Source organism: Orcinus orca, chromosome 11 (assembly GCF_937001465.1).
Source record: "Orcinus orca chromosome 11, mOrcOrc1.1, whole genome shotgun sequence".
NCBI lineage: Eukaryota > Metazoa > Chordata > Mammalia > Artiodactyla > Delphinidae > Orcinus > Orcinus orca.
The window spans coordinates 37,236,097-37,251,958 of NC_064569.1; positions in this window are offsets into that span (position 1 = coordinate 37,236,097).

Here is a 15,862-nt window from a genome sequence, read left to right on the forward strand (position 1 = left end):
ACTGAAGCAGGTTCAAGTGGAATAAAAGGAAAGTAATTGGGGACAGTAAATATAGACAATTATTTCTAAGAATCTTGATACAAAGGGAAAGGAAAAGAGGCAGTTGCTAATGAGGAGTTAAGAGAGGTGTTTTGTTTTGTTTAAATTTTTATTGGAATATAGTTGATTTACAATGTTGTGTTAGCTTCTATCCACTCCTATTTTTTTAAGATTCTTTTCCCATATAGGCCATTACAGAGTATCGAGTAGAGTTCCCTGTGCCATACAGCAGGTTCTTATTAGTTATCTATTTTATATATAGTAGTGTGTATAAGTCAGTCCCAATCTCCCAATTTATCCCTCCCACCCCTTACCCTCTGGTGACCATAAGTTTGTTTTCTACATTCATGACTCTACTTCTGTTTTGTAGTTTGTATCTTTTTTTTAAGATTCCATATAAAAGCAACATCATATGATATTTGTCTTTCTGTGTCTGACTTACTTCACTCAGCATGACAATCTTTATGTCCATCCATATTGCTGCAAATGGCATTATTCCATTCCTTTTTATGGCTGAGTAGTACTCCATTGTATATATGTACCACATCTTCTTTATCCATTCCTCTGTTGATGGACATTTAGGTTGCTTCCATGTCCTGGCTACTGTAAATATTGCTGCAATGACCAATGGGGTGCATGTATCTTTTCTTTTTTAAAAAAAAATTTATTTTTTTTATTTTTGGCTGCCTTGGGTCTTTGTTGCTGTGCACGGGGCTTTCTCTGGTTGTGGTGAGCAGGGGCTACTCTTCATTGTGGTGTGCGGACTTCTCATTGCAGTGGCTTCTCTTGTTGTGGAGCACGAGCTCTAGGCATGCAGGCTCAGTAGTTGTGGCACAGGGGCTTAGTTGCTCAGCAGCATGTGGGATCTTCCTGGGCCAGGGCTCGAACCTGTGTCCCCTGCATTGGCAGGCAGATTCTTTTTTTTTTTTTTTTTTTTTGTGGTATGCGGGCCTCTCACTGTCGTGGCCTCTCCCGTTGCGGAGCACAGGCTCCGGACGCGCAAGCTCAGCGGCCATGGCTCACGGGCCCAGCCGCTCCGTGGCACGTGGGATCCTCCTGGACCGGGGCACGAACTCGCGTCCCCTGCATCGGCAGGCAGACTCTCAACCACTGCGCCACCAGGGAAGCCCTGGCAGGCAGATTCTTAGCCATTGCGCCACCAGGGAAGCCCCGCATGTATCTTTTCAAAGGATGTTTTTCTCTGGGTATATGCCCAGGAGTGGGATTGCTGGGTCATATGGTAGTTCTATTTTTAGTTTTTTTAAGGAACCTCCATAAGAGAGGTGTTTTTATGGCTGATTTTGAAATGGTAGAGATATAAACATGCCTGTATGACTCATGAGAATGACCCAACAAAGAGAAAGAGGATCAATACTATGGGAGAGACAAAGGAAAACTGCTAGAGCAATGTCCTTGATTAGATGAGAGAGTGTAGGTCCCGTCCACAAGTACAGAGACTGGCTTTGTAGAGAGTGCAGATAGTTCACCTGTGGTAACAGGCGGGAAAGCTGAGCATATGGGAGATGAGGCTGATTGGTGGGTACAGGAGATGGTGTGATGAAGTTTAGGGAAATTCTCTTCTGATGCTTCAATTTTCTCAGTGAAGCAGGAAATAAGGTCATCTCTTGAGATTAGAGAGGAGGATGAGGTTTTGGGGTTTCAGAAGAGAAAATGTGTGAAAAAGTTGTTTGAGAGTGGGAGAATGAGTGAACTTGTTATAAATGGTATGCTCATCTGTAGCCAGTAGGGGCCCCGTTGTGGTTCCTGGTCATAAATTTAACGTGCAACTTGTCAAGAGTTTGTGGTTTTTCTCCAGTCGTATTGAGCTATACATATACAGGTGCAGGCACAGAGTAGGTTTTCAGTTGGATTTAACCTAGGGAGAAAAGTGAAGTGACTCTCAAGAGGAGTTGATTGAAGACAGTTTAACGGAGGGACGGTCTTCCAAGGTGTGGGCAACGTTAAGAGAACCAACAAGGATGATGAGGCATCCTAGGGTTACGGCAGCAGCAGGGAGCCATTGCTTCCCCAAGGCTGAAAGGGCAAGAGGAGGCGTGGTCATCAGAACCCCGTGAGTGGTACGGCTCCAGGAAAAGAGCTTGTCAGTCTGGAACTGTGGCCTTCGAGAAACTCAGCCAATGCTGAGCTGCAGACTGACAGGAAGGGAGCAGGGAATTAATACCCCTACCTCTCTTTCTCCTGCCCTCCACTCTCTTGCCAGTGCCTCTCATTGCCTCTCACTGCTAACTGGTAGCTAAAGGGTAAGGAAGCCATGCTGAAGCATCTATAAAGGGCAGCTCTTAGTGCACAGAGCAGAGGGAAGAAGGATGGAGAGTAGATCAGGGAAGGATATGCGGCCAGACCAGAGTTGTGCTTTTGCTAGATGAGTACACTGAAGTAAGAAAGAGCAAGTAAGTCAAACCGATACACAAGAGAGTCATTATAATTGTTGCCTGTGGGACTCAAATGGGTAAAGAAGGGAGAGAGGACATGAAGGGCATGAGGGACAGTGAGAATACAAAGCAGTCGCCATCTGGTGAGGGTGAAAGATACCTGCCACTCAGGTAACAGAAGGAGTGATGATAGGAGGTAAAGGTAGGAGGCGGTGGTCAAATGGTGGGATGCATGGAATTGAGATTATGGAGGAGTTGCAGTTATTGATAATGACAAGGTCTAGCTATTATGATGTGAGTGAGTGGCTGGGGTAGGGTGAAAAACAAAATCATTGAAGGTGGGGAGGTCAAGTGACTAAGAGGCCAAATCCCCTGGGCTCAGGTGCTCTTCCCAGACCACCACTTAGTGTTATCACTAAGCTGGGCCTCCTGTTGCTCCGCCCACTTGAGCCTCAATTCATGGCACTGGCTTATGCCTCATCCTGGTTCCTAAGTTCCAGTCGGTACCCTGGTGACTACTCTGGTCCCCTCTAGAACTAGAGACTTGCCCTAGAGTCCAGTACAGTTGACTGAGGCACTACTGTCTTTGGAGAAGTTTCCTGGCTGATGCCTATGGCTGTCCTGACCTGGGAATCACTTCTAATTACCTGTTGCAGAGTTTCATCACTAGAAGGTCCCTGGCCACTTTCCCCTTGGACCCTGTAGCTTTGACAGATGGCTGATCATGACTGAAGCTGGTGTGACACTCCCTCCCTCTCCACATCTTCAGAGTCAGCCTTGGCAGCTGGGTGGATTCCCCCAAGAGCCCATCCTCAAGTAGAATTCTCTCTACCCCCCTCCCTGTCATTATGCCTGAGTCAGAGGACCGAGTTAGGAAAGTATCAACACTACTGAAGGGAGGATCTATAGATGGATACAGTAAAAGTGACAGATACTAGTCACATAAGCAGCCTTTTCAAAAGTAATCCTATGTCCAACTCCAAATTTGCATATCTAGAGTTGCATTCATATTTTCTTTTTGATTCATAGCTAAAGACTAAGCACTTTGTTAACTTTTCTGGCAAAGGAGAATCATGAGTTAAACATAAAGCACATGATATAAAGCAGAAATGGCTTTCAAAACATACTGTAATTCTTTTAGAGCTAGAATTATTAGCTCTTTTAGAGCTGAATTTGAAAAGAAAAAAGAATGTCAGTGATACTTTGATTCTTTGACAAGGCTGGGAATGAGGTGCTTCTTCTACCTGACATAATGAAATAAGGAATCTGTAGTCTGCTAAGAATCAGTTAAGAGTGGAGACTAAAAAAGATACTCAATTTATAATAGTGACAAAAACTATAAAATTCTTAGGAATAAATTTTAAAAGGAAGGTATAAAACCTATATGAAGTGACTGTAAAATCTTTCTGAAAGATGTAAAATGAAATCTACATAAATTGAGAGATAGTTTTGTTTTGGATGGGAGAAAGACTCAATATTTTAAAGTCTATTATTCCCAAATAAATAAGATGAAGGTACTGCCATTCCAATCTGACTTCCAGCAGGAAAAACCTGGGAAAATTTATTTTAGAATCAAGATACAAGATTAAATATCTGAAAGTAACTAAAATTTTTAAAAGAAGGGTTGAGAGGGGCTTGCCTTACCAATTATGAAAGCATGAAATGACTGTGACTATAGTCGTTAGCACTATGTTGTGTAACTGAAATTTGCTGAGAGTAGAATTTAACCGTTCTCCCTCACATGCACAAAGGGATAAATATGTGAGGTGATGGGGTGTTCATTAACTAGATGGGAGGAATCCTTTCACAATGTATATATATGTCAACTCATCACGATATTACACTTTAACTATCTTATGATTTCATTTGTCAATTATACCTCAATAAAGTTGAAAAAAGAAAATGCAGTAAGTAAATTGAAAACATTTTGAAGACAAAAAATAACAATAAAAAAATAAGACAACTGTAATTCAGATGGTTTTAGCACAGGACTAGAAAAACTGACAGGAAGAATAGAAAGCCCAGAAACAGATCAAGATATACTTGAGAACTTAATAAATAAATGGACAAAGAATGGTTTGTATAATAAATGGTGCTGACTTAATTATCCATTCATCTTTAAGAAAAGTTGTACCCCTACCTCCCATATACACACAAATATACTTCACATGGATTGAAGACCTTAAATATTATAAATAAAATAATAAACACATTCAATGATTTAAGAAGATATTTTTATTACTTGGTACTAAGATAGAATTTCTTTATAAAGACTAGAAATACAGAAAAACCTAAAACCATACAGTAAAAAGAACTATATTTGACTGTCTGAAAGCAGAAACTAAAAGGCTTCAGTATATCCCAAAGTCCCAAAGCAAACATGAGAGACTGGGAAAAAGTAAATATTTTATAACACATGTAATAAAATGTTCTTTTGCCCTTTTTACACAAACTGATTTTTAAAAAATCCTATTTAACAAGGAATAAAGAATATGAACAGGTATTTTATAGGAAAGGAAATGAAACTGCTAATAAATATATGAAAAAATGATCAATTTTATTAATAGTTTAGAAATTGAAAATAAAAACAAGATCCCATTTCTTGATTACCATTTGGCAAAACTTTAAAAGTGTTCCAGTATCCAGTTCTGGTAAAGATGCAGAAAAGGGGCAGATATATATTATTTGTGGGTGCATGGATTATTACCAATAATTTAGAAAGTAATTTGGTAATTTCTATTAAAATTAAATAACCATAGACCTTTTGGCCCAGCAATCTCACTTTTGAGATTTTTATCCTAGAGAAATAATACACCAATTTTCAAAGACCTGCAGTCTTACATATTTATTGTAGCACTGTATGTACTGGTAAAAACTGTAAACATCTGTATGTCTATCAATAGGGGAAAAACTGAACAAAATTATTTCCCTGGTTTATCCATACCAGGAAATGCTACACAATTATTCATAGAATGAGTTAAATCTATAGGTAATTTGTTGGAGGGATATCCAAGACCTACTGTTAAGTGGGAAAAAAAATAGGTAATATACGTTGTGCTTACAGTGCAATGTATACTATTCTAAGTTTTGGTTGTGTTTTAATTAAGTCATTTAATCCCCCAGCAAGTCTATGGAGTGGTTCTCTTTATTACTTCTATTTTATAAGGGCAAAGCCAGGCATCAAGATATTAAGTAACATGTCTGAGTTTGCAAAGCCAATACATTTGAATCCAGACAATCTGATTTTAAAATTCCTGCCACCATGGTATAATCACCATACTGAAAGTTATATTTCTGATGTTTAGTATTAGCCCAGTAGTCTAAAGACAAGTCAGCCCTACACCTATACAGATCTGTATGAGCATAAGGAAAAAAGGTTTTAATTGTGGCTGCCTCAGGGAGTGGGATTATAAGAGAAGATTATTAATCACTTCTTCATACATCTCTATAATGTTTGAATTGTGAGGAGGGGCTTATAATTTTTAAAATACCTATACAGGGCTTCCCTGGTGGCGCAGTGGTTGAGAGTCCGCCTGCTGATGCAGGGGACACAGGTTCGTGCCCCGGTCCGGGAAGATCCCGCATGCCGCAGAGTGGCTGGGCCTGTGAGCCATGGCCGCTGAGCCTGCGCGTCTGGAGCCTGTGCTCCGCAATGGAAGAGGCCACAACAGTGAGAGGCCCGCATATTGAAAAAAAAAAACAAACAAAAAAAACAAACCTATACAGAAAAATATTTTAAATTAAGTTAAAAAAATTTGTAAAGGGGGAGGAAAACAAATCTGGGAACATGATATTGAATGCTGCATCTGATTATTACACTTTAAGGAAGAAAATGACTTAATGTAAACACATTAATTTATTCATTCACTCATTCAACAAATATTTATTGAACACCTACCCTGTTCCAATTGCTGGGGATACAGCAGTGAACAAAATAGACATAGACCCTCACCTCATGGAATTACATTCCAGATAGGGATAGACAGATCATAAACAAATAAACAAGCAAAGTAAAGCATTTCAGTTGGAGACAAGAGTTCTACCAACAAAATCAAAGTAAGATAAGGGATATAGGGAGTGAGCCTATGAGTGTTAGGTGAGTTGCTATTTTTTTTAATAGAATGGTCAGAGAATGTCTGAGGGAAAAGGTGACACTTCAGAAGAGACCTGAAGGCAAAGAGGATAACTGCCATGTGGATAACTATGGGAAGAGTGCAATAACAGAAGGAATAGCAAGTGCAAAGGCCCTGAGGTCAGAGCATGCTTGATATGTCTAAGGAACAAGAGGCCAGATTGGGGTGAAGGTGGAGGGACAAAAAATCATGAGAAGATCATGTAGAGACGGACTTTAGCTTTTTCTGAGAGTAATATGGGAAGACATTGGAGGATTCTGAACAGTGACAATGATAGGATTTATGAACCTATGACTTGAAGAATATTTAGTTGGCCATTTCAGTTTGAAGGTAGTACAGTATTTGCCATTCACTCCGCGTAACACACGCAAACACTGCAGTGTGTCCCCTGAGAGCATTATTTGAAAAGAGGACGTGGCCTGGAGAGTTTCCAGAGAAGTCTGAGCGGGCGGCTGAGTGGAATTGTTGAGAGTGCTTGGAAATCCTGTCCTCATTTGCTTGGACCCTGCTGACAAAATGTGCTTTTCCGTGTGGTTTGTTTTGTGGCTACCCTATTCAAAGAAAAGAAACCTTGGAAAATCGATAAGGACAGTTTATTCCAGGAGTATTGTGTTTTGATTTTGAGTGAGGGGAAAATGTCCCCAGGATTTAGCTGGGGCCTGACGCCCCTCCCACACAAAGAACAAAAAACAAAACAAGACCCCCAGGACTGTGATTTGTCAGGAAGCTCTAGTAGCTCAGATCATTTATTTTACACGGTGTGGCCTGAGGCAAACTTAGTGTTGAAGGTCGGGCTCCCCAGAAGCAAATTCTGAGACAGAATTTGTGTAAAAGTGCTTTATTAAGAAGTGTTCCTATGAAGAACCCTCAGGGGGTCAGGGAGTGGGCCTGGGAAGGGAAGGAGCCAGGCAAGGAACTGTGCAGGATCAAGATCACGAATGTCTGAAGGAAAACTGCACACCTCCACGCCATGCATCTCATCCCGCAAGGTTACCAAGCTGTTATACGTCACCCCTGTCAGTCACTGGTCACGTGCTGTGTGAAGTGGAGCAATGCTAAATTCTTAGGCATGTGGATCACAGAGTGGGCTCCACCGAAAATCTCTAAGAGACAAGATCCAGGAGTAAGGACATTGTTTGCCAAAGGGGTCTTCGAAAACTACGAATGAAAAGTAGATTTCACACTTTCCTTCGTGCTCTTCCAAACCATCACGCTTTTCAACAGGAAAGTACACCTTTACGACAAATATAAACTTCCATGTTTGAAAAATGCTTCCCCAGGTAAGCAGGTAAGCTGCTTCCCCAGGTGGAAAAGACTGCTTCTAAACAACTTAGAAGAGCCATCTTTTCAACAGGTAGGGACAGTACATACTACTTCCTCTGATGCCCAATTTCCAAGCCTTGAGCCAGTCGTACAGACCTAGGTTTTTTTTTTTTTAATTGGAGTATAGTTGCTTTACAGTATTGTGCTAATTTATCCTGTACAGCAAAGTGAATCAGCTATATGTATACATATATCCCCTCTTTTTGGATTTCCTTCTCATTTAGGTCACCACAGAGCACTGAGTAGAGTTCCCTGTGCTATACAGTAGGTTCTCATTAGTTATCTATTTTATATGTAGTGTCAATAATGTATATATGTCGATCCCAATCTCCCAATTCATCCCATCCCCCCCCTTCCCCCTTGGTATCCACTCATTTGTTCTCTATGTCTGTGTCTCTATTTCTTCTTTGTAAATAAGATCGCCTATACCAGTTTTTTCAGATTCCACATATATGCGTTAATATACGATATTTGTTTTTCTTTTTGACTTACTTCACTCTATATGACAGTCTCTAGGTCCATCCCTGTCTCTACAAATGACCTAATTTTGTTCCTTTCTATGGCTGAGTAATATTCCATTGTATATATGTACTATATCTTCTTTATCCATTCCTCTGTTGATGGACATTTAGGTTGCTTCCATGACCTGGCTATTGTAAATGAACTTTGGGGTGCATGTATCTTTTTAAATTATGATTTTCTCAGGGTATATGGCCGGTAGTGGGATTGCTGGGTCATATGGTAGTTCTATTTTTAGTTTTTTAAGGAATCTCCACACTGTTCTCCATAGTGGCTGTATCAATTTACATTCTCACCAACAATGCACGAGGGTTCCCTTTTCTCCACACCCTCTCCAGCATTTATTGTTTGTAGATATTTTGATGATGGCCATTCTGAACAGAGTGAGGTGATACCTCATTGTAGTTTTGATTTGCATTTCTCTAATAATTAGTGATGTTGAGCATCTTTCCATGTGTTTGTGGGCCATCTGTATGTCTTTGGAGGAATGTCTGTTTAGGTCTTCTGCCCATTTTTTGATTGGGTTGTTTGTTTTTTTGATATTGAGCTGCATGAGCTGTTTGTATGTTTTGGAGATTAATCCTTTGTCAGTTGCTTCATTGGCAAATATTTTCTCCCATTCTGAGGGTTGTCTTTTCATCTTGTTTATGGTTTCCTTTGCTGCGCAAAAGCTTTTAAGTTTAATTAGGTCCCATTTGTTTATTTTTGTTTTTATTCTCATTACTCTGGGAGGTGGGTCGAAAATGATATTGCTGGGATTTATATCAAAGAGCGTTCTGCCTATGTTTTCCTCTAAGAGTTTTATGGTGTCTGGCTTTACATTTAGGTCTTTAATCCATTTCGAGTTTATTTTTGTCATACAGACCTAGTGTGTTTCCAACTGCCTAAGGAAAAAGGCACCAGCTAGTGGTCAGGGACCCATCCTGCTCTCAGATGTGTTTTGTTTGGTCTGCATAATATGTTTAAAAATTGGACTTGCAATATTTGTCAAAAAAAAAAGCATCAAAAATTTTGCCCACAAAAAAGTATCAAAAAATTAATTTGTGTCCAGAGTGTTTATATTATGAATAAAAGGCTGAGAATCAAAGATAAAAAATAATCTATGCTTAGGGGAACAGTGAATATGGCAACATAAAATATCAAAAAAGTGATAGGAATTTCACATCCTAGCATTTTCTTGATAAAAATAATAAGCTGAAGGTAATACACAGCCAATCTGAACTAAGTTAGTAAAACCAGTTTAAAGGGCATTTTGAGGAATTGGTTGTTTATCCGCATTTAAAAAGGAATGATAGAATAAGTTTGCTAAATTAAACACACAGCTTTTGAGGTTATATTTCTACTGGGAAGAAATCATTTGCATCTCTAACAGACAAAAATCTATAAATTACATTAAATGTGTGATATTTAAAATTTATAATTTGTAATATTTACATATTGTATATAAATATTACATATTTCATATGTAATTATGCAATTATCAATACATATTACAAATTACATATATAAATATATAATTACACATTACATTTAACTATTACAATATGTAATTATGTATGTTATAATATTACAACTTACAGATTTATCACAAAATCTGGGACTTTAGTCAGTAGTACACAGCATATCAAACAGAAGTACTTCCTCTAGATGATTAAATAATCCATGCGTGGCACTGCTAAATAATGTCCCAGTTCAATATTGTGTCTTCTCCCTGTCTTATTTCTAAGTTTTGGATAATTTTTAAAATATCTCTGGCTTTGCCACTAGAGATTATGATGGAATTGGCCTGAAGAAATACTCTGGCATATTTTTTTTTAAAGCTGTCTTAAATTCATAAAATATATAAAACCGACCCATCACCATTTTGGAACTAGCTGTGAGGAACCAAGCTGTCGTTGAACAAGAATCTACCGATTAAAATGTTCTGATGCATAAGATGGAGAAATGTCTCTAATTTCTATCTGTGATTGGAGCTGGGCTAACTGGGAGCCTGAATATGGAAAATAGGGATTGGGGCTGGGTTTACTTGGGGGGTTGGTGTTAACATAATGACTGTTCAAGAGTTTATTAAGAAAAGAGAAGAGATGAAGAAACAGCCCAAAGGACAGAAGAAACAGTAAAAAAAGAGAGACAAGGATATGAATTGAGATGAAGAGACATGATGAGAATCTGGCAGTATGTTGTTCATTTATTTCTGTTACTTCTTGTGGGTTAGAAAAATTCACAGGCATGGAATTGATGGGCAAAAGTGAAGAGCATTTACAATATTAATAGATATTGCCAAAAAAATTGCAACAGTTTATACTCTCACCAGCTGCATATGAAACTGGCTGTTTCCTACATCCTTACCAGAACTATAATAGCAACAGTTTTAATCATTTCTGATATGAAAGTAAAATTTTAAAAGGTATATAAATGTTCTACATTAGATTTATTTACTTATGAGTTAGATTATTAGATTGAACATCGTTTCAAGTGTTTTTTATTTCCCTTTCTTGCAGCTCCTTTTTACATTTTTGTGGCCCATTTTTCTGTTGGGATTTAAATATTTTTCTTAGTGATTTTTAAAAGCTTTTGACTAGTTAAGGAGATGAGCTCTATGCTATGTAGCCAAGGACTGGGTAGGCAGAGCTTTAAGATGCTTCTAGATGCTTCTTTGTGAATACAGTTTAGTAACTTTCGAACAAGAAAGTCAGTGGAATAGCCTCTATAAAGTTCTAAATAGGAGTCAAACAGACAGGCATTACCTCAAGGGAAGACTGTACCAGAAACATTTTTGCGGTTTAATGTGACTGTCCAAAGCCAAACATCGCTTGGGGTATTGAAACAATGACTGTTGGAAAGAGTCAGGGAAATTTGCAGAGGCACCACAAAGATAGTATTAATTCTCCTACCCAATACCTTCTGTTTTGAATTTTACTACTTTTAGAACCTCTCCCATTGATTCCCCAAAGGGAAACTCACCATGAGGGACATCCGGAGTGAAGACCTGGCATCAATATCAGGTTTCAGTGCCCATGGGTGGGGGAAGGGGTGAGCGTTGGCTCTGATACAGTGTGCAGTTATAATTGGAGCCCTGCCTAAGCCAGACAGCCTGGAGGGCGTGAGTTGGGAACAAGCTTGTGGTAAACAGCTCTACCTTGCTTGGGTTCCCAAGGTGGCAGTCTCCACAGCACTGGGTGGATTAGTTGCCCTTCCTCCATGGTGGCTTCAGCCCTGGTGGAGCTGTGGACCTGTGAGGGCACCACTGTTAACAGTAGACACAGATGAACAAACTGTTCAGAGCCAGTGTTCAACAGTGACACCGTGTGGTAGCAACAGAAGCTGCACTGCAGTGGGAAGGAAGCCTGCTATGAACTGATTAAATTCACCAGCAAGTTTCTCTTTCGCCTGGAGTTTGGAAGCAAGCACTTCTGGAGCCAAATGCCTCGAGGGTTCTTGGACAATTTGGAGGGGAGGGAGTATCAAGAAAGAGACATGGGGCATCCTGGTAATATGACCAAGGGAATACTTTGAATAATTTCGACCTCAAATTTGAGAGTCAGGTCATACCAGTTGCAACCCATGTGTAGCAAATGTTAGTTTTGTCTCTCATTTGGACTTTTGGGTTTTTTGCCCTTTGGCACTTTTGTAAGTCATAGGGAGTTGCACAATTTTATAGATCAGTTACTTCCTTTGTGACTTCTGTATTTTTGTACAAAGAAAGGCCTTCCGCTCTCTAAGATATTATATATATGAGATACAGTTTTACAGACAGTGATAGGAAAACTGTGAAAGGCTTTGAAATAGGTAAAAATGATTACTGGGTGCCCTTTCAGTGGAATACTACACAGCTCTTCAAGGTTACCTGGAAGGATACCTATGATAGAGTGGAAACCATTAGTTACCTAGTAAATGAGCCTTTCCATCTCATTATCAAACAGCCTCTTCTATTTCTCCTTGAAACTTGTCTGAGGCCTTGTTATAAGCTACAGGCCCAAATCTGGTTCTTTAACAAAGACACACAGGCCCAGCAACTCGTGGAAAAGGAGTGTGCCAAGTGCATTAAACTATTAAACACTTCAAAGAATAGACTCCTGGGTAGGAGCTTCTGAGCTGACGTTACTTAGACAACTTTCAAGCTGTACCTGTGGAGTGAGCGTGGATTTACATGATCGCTTTTAGTCCAGAAGCAGACAACTTTATGAAAGCAGAGCATTAACCCAAGATCCAGCAGAGCAAAATTACAAGGAATGGAAGGAGATGATGAGGGAAATCTTACTGTGGTTGTGCTGAGGCTGTCTTAATACTCTTATTTTCTGGATATATAAAGAGGCCATTTCTCTTTCTTCTTAAGCTGTCTTTAATCTACAACTCAGTGGACTCTGCTTTTGTCAAGTGAAGGTAAACTCATTCAACTTCCCTCTGCCTCCAAATTAAAAAGCTCTGAGTTCCTTTACTTTTTCACAGCAATAGAGTTATTTGCATAGTTTCCTTTCTACCGGTATAGAGTTGGAAAAATTGTGTATCAATTCCTTGTAATATCATGTTTGTGAATGATGCCCATTTAATCAAACACCTCTAAGGAACAAAGGTTGATTTTACTTATGAAGCCAATGCCTACAAAACCATCCCAGGAAAGCTGGCCTAGTACCATCCTTATAGATGGTGAGAAAGGGCACTTCCTGGAAGGGCAGGATCCTTAGCAAATTTGGGGGGAACTCAAATGGAGAGGAATTCATCCAAATTTCTAGACAGCACAGGTGAAATACGGTGGGGTTTCTTGGGCTTGCTTTCCTAGCCTTGAGCTGGCAAATAACAGAGACTTTTAAAAGTGCAATTCTGTGCTCCAGTAGCTGTTCAATACTGCATGCCTCCGGATTTGCAAAGCAAACCCAAGAAAGCCTATGTGGTTAATTAACACCTGCTGCACCTATGCAAATCATCAGGCCCAACCTAATGAGGCCAGGCTTTTTTTTTTAATAACCAAGAATAATCGTTGAGATTTTCATGGTTGAAAAGCAGAAAGTTATTAGGAAAATTGGAAAGCATTTGACAATTTGAAAGGAGCAAAAAAAATTATTGGGTTTACTACCTATGTAATACTAGTTGTCCCTTCTGAGTTATCTGATTCTAAATGAATATTGCTTTCTTTTTTTTTTTTTGCCTTTGAGCTATTTTATAACCCGGTAAATTGTAGAAAACTGATAGAGACAGAAATGATTATTGCCCAGAGAAGCAAATGAATTCTGTCTGATGGAGATGTAATTGATTTCCCTCTGTGGAGAAGGCCAGCTTTTCATCTATTAGCAAATTCATTTCAGCATCCCTGATTGCTCATATATGTGTCTGTTCTTTGAATTCTCCTTTGAATCATTTTAAAACATCTTAATTGTTCCTTTATTAATAATGAACTAGGGCTTCCCTGGTGGCGCAGTGGTTAAGAACCCACCTGCCAATGCAGGGGACACGGGTTCGAGCCCTGGTCCGGGAAGATCCCACATGCCGCGAAGCAACGAAGCCCGTGCACCACAACTACTGAGCCTGTGTTCTACAGCCCGTGAGCCACAACTACTGAAGCCCGTGTGCCTAGAGCCTGTGCTGCGCAACAAGAGAAGCCACCGCAACGAGAAGCCCGCGCACCGCAATGAAGAGTGGCCCCGTCTCACCGCAACTAGAGAAAGCCCGCGCGCAGCAACGAAGACCCAATGCAGACAAAAAATAAATTTAAAACAAAACAAAAAATAATGAACTAGATAAATATTTTGACACACTTTGTATGAGTCACATTTCTACATTTGTAAAAAAACAGACATATTTACCTGTGTGTTTTAAAGTCTTTAATATATATGAGCTCTTTTTAGATATAAGGGGCAATACAAGGATATAGCTTTATTATCTTCAAAAAGCTAGTCATCTTTCCACCATTTATTGAGTAGCCCATATTTTCCCCATTAATTTGAAAGGCCACTTTTCTCATGTTATTTGTGTTCTCTATTATGATCTATTTATTTCAGTGTAAATCTGGTTTAAGTGTTACTGCTTTATAATACATTTTGATAATCTGGCGGGTTATTATGATGTTGCAGTAACCCTACCAAAGAACAGAGTGTCCTGCCAATTTGGATTAGTCTAAAATTTAAACTAATGAAAGATAAAACATTGGCATACCAAAAATGGGCTCCGTTATTTGGGCCTCATCAACCCCTTCCAGACTGGGCTAACCAGACAGAACCGAATTATAAATCTAGAAGGTAAGCGAGCACGTTTTCTGAGTTGCAAAGTAATCAGTAAGTCCATAGTTTATTCCATTTTGGAGGGGTAGAATAACGCAGACCCAGACAATTATGTGTAAAATAGGGCAGAAGAGAACAGTATTAGCAGACACGCATGGAACTGCAGTGGAAGTCAGAACCATCAAAACCACAGCAGGACCAGACCTTCTGATTTATAACAAAACCTGCTCATATCCTCAAGCCTTTTGCACGTATGCACTTTTACAACTGCTTGGGTTGGAAAGTGATGATGACTCACACCCTTTGTCCCTGGGTTTTTTTTTTTTTTTTTTTTTTTTTGTTACGCGGGCCCCTCACTGCTGTGGCCCCTCCCGTTGCAGAGCACAGGCTCCGGACACGCAGGCTCAGCGGCCATAGCTCACGGGCCCAGCCGCTCCGCGGCATGTGGGATCTTCCCCGACCGGGGCACGAACCCGTGTCCCCTGCATCAGCAGGCGGACTCTCAACCACTGCGCCACCAGGGAAGCCCGTCCCTGGGGTTCTGATTAATTAAGAAATAGAAACAGGAGGCACATAAGGATAAAAGTATCAGCCTTCTTGCTAATGAAGTCAGATCGGTGTCCACAGCTTGGACTCCTGGGCCCCAAATTTCCATCATGAGATCCACACGGGCACCAAAGTGGCCCTGCAGAACGGGCTGTCTCCTGGGCAGCCCAGGGAGAGTCGAGAGCAGCCTCACAGCCAGTCACACCATGAAGGCCCAGGTCGTTCATGCACTAACCCTGTCCACAGAGGAATCTGGATACCAGACCATGGTCATCTTGCCATCTTGGTCAGATAAAACTTTCCTAAGATCATGGGGAGGAGCCAGTGATGGACATGGAAATGAGGCTGCAGGAGATTTCCCTTCAATAGTTCCTGGAGAAACGGAAGTGTCGACAGGATTTCCTATTTTATGGGTGGTTGCAGTGTGGGTAGAGGAAGACTAGAGTCCCTCCCACAAGATGGCACAGAAACTGATATTCATGAAGATGAACCTGAGTTTAAGAAGAAAATATTACGCTCAGCCTACTCTAATTGCGAAGGATGGAAAAGATGTCATGTGCTTCAGATCAGATAGATTTCTATCGGAAGTAATTTTTAAAGTTTGGGCACCTGAATATAATCTTCCATGAACTCTCAGTGTCCCAGAGCACTGACAAACGTGTCAAATCTGTCTCCAACAATCCCAAATAGTGTG